Below are 2,005 nucleotides of genomic sequence, written 5' to 3'. Positions count from 1 at the left end.
GGGTCTATTTATATGTCTCTTATTGATGTATCATTGTTTCAAAGTATCAAAAATGCGGTGGCAACCGAAATAACAATCTCAAAAATTAATTGATAGGTGATGGAATTTCTCTCTTATCGAGTGGTATCCCAGGGACATAAGCCTATCATGGGTTGGTCCTTATTTATGTGTTTATGGGTTGTATCCCAAGGGCATAAGCCTATCATGGGTCGATCCCAGTTGATATGTACTGGAGGCAGTCTAATGGTCACAGTACAGTACAGTAATGATTACAAAGATGATAAGAACGAAGGTAAAGTGATTGAATAATTACAATGTACAGGTTGTCATAAGTTCTAGTAAATGTGGTCCACTCCTATTACGATTTGTTCACTTGTTTCTAATTTTTTTTGAACTCCTATATCATATGTGATTATCTACAGCTTTACATACTCAGTACATATTTTGTACTGACGTCCCCCACGGGGGACCTGCATTTCATGATGCAGGCACAGTTACCTCAGCTCATACACCGCACAAGTAGGAGTCAGGATATCCAGCTGCTTTTGGTGAGCTCCAGTATGCTTCAGGGCTTTCCGTGTCATATCCAGTCACTTTTGGTAGTGAATAGAAGTTAGTTATATGGCGGGGTGTGTCCCAACCTTAGTTAAACTCTGTGTACTGTCTAGAGGCTTTGTAGACCTAATGTACAGTCAAGGTGGTGTTTTGTTAGTAGACGTGGTGGCTCCAATGGCCAAGTATTGTATATACATATATATATGTGTGCTCGAGCTTATACAAGTGATTATTTCCTTTTATATGCGATATGATGCTATCCAAATTTCAGGTTGTCATAGAGGTATGCATGGGAAGTATAAGATGATGAGCTGGTTCTCCCGGGCCTCCTCGGCTACGGGTGCCAGTCCGCCCCCATAGGATTTGAGGCTTGACACTTGTGGTGTTGAACTTGAGTTGTTAACTGCAGAAATGGAGTCATCTAAAGAGACAGGTTGTCGAGCTCCAGAAGACCCCGTCCTCTGCATCAACGACTGTGATTTTTTTGGTAGTGCATCTACGATGAATATGTGTTCCAAGTTTTAAAAGGACATGATACTACTGAAGCAGGAACATGCAAAGCTTGCAGCCACATCCAACAAAGACGTCGTACGCAGAAGCTCAAGCAGTGATGAATCAGAACTTGCTCTTGTAGGTGCCGTGATTGCATCTGCAGATTTAGCCTCTCAGATTTCACAAGTGAAGTCAAAAGAGGGTTTGAAAAAGTGCACAGCTTGTCGTAAGTGTGTGGGATTAATGGGGTTTAGTTGCAAATGTGGTGATCTTTTCTGCGCAGTTCATAATTATTCAGACAAACACAACTGCCCGTTTGATTATAGGAATGCTGTTCAGAATGCAATAGCAAAAGCAAATCCTATCATCATAGCAGAAAAGCTTAATAAGATCTAACAAGCACCTATCGAAAGGTTGTATGAAATGAAGCAATGTCCATCTTTCGATAAGTTGGCCTCGTCTTACAGGGTGACGATGAAAGTTTTGTGTGGGGGTGGGGGTGGGGGGTACCCTAGAGCCTAGATAATCCTGGTGTGTAAGTTATTTATGATCTTGGTGAACATTTTCATGGAATTTGTTCTTGTTTTGTCCCAATTTCTGGGCTCCTTGTCTAGTATAATATGCATAATGTAGGTCATCTTGACGAATTTCACATTCATACATCCGCGTTTTGTAATCCTGAATTCGCCTCCGTGCATTCTTCAAGATTCCAAAGTCTCCTTTGGTTATCAATAATGTAGAGTTTTTTTTGTAGAGATGTCAATACGGGTTGGCTCAGCCCATCCGAGCTAGCCCACACGGGCTTTGAGTTTTACGGGTCAGGTTGGGCTAGCCTATCAAAATGATGAGCCAAAAAATATCAAGCCCACACTACTACTCTGTGGGTTGCTGGCCTTACGGGCAAGCCCACTTTAAAAAAATAATATTTTATAATTTAATTTTAGAATGTTAATTGACA

At 41.1% G+C, this 2,005-nt stretch overlaps 1 pseudogene; it reads left to right on the top strand.

Moving 5' to 3' along the window:
- The first annotated feature begins 966 nt into the window (after positions 1-966).
- LOC124891570 lies at positions 967-1,443 on the top strand (annotated as a pseudogene).
- Positions 1,444-2,005: the final 562 nt, after the last annotated feature.

Source organism: Capsicum annuum, unplaced genomic scaffold, assembly GCF_002878395.1.
Source record: "Capsicum annuum cultivar UCD-10X-F1 unplaced genomic scaffold, UCD10Xv1.1 ctg37631, whole genome shotgun sequence".
Classification (NCBI taxonomy): Eukaryota; Viridiplantae; Streptophyta; class Magnoliopsida; order Solanales; family Solanaceae; genus Capsicum; species Capsicum annuum.
Note: the sequence above shows the minus strand (reverse complement) of the source record. Positions and strands in the feature narration are given on the sequence as shown.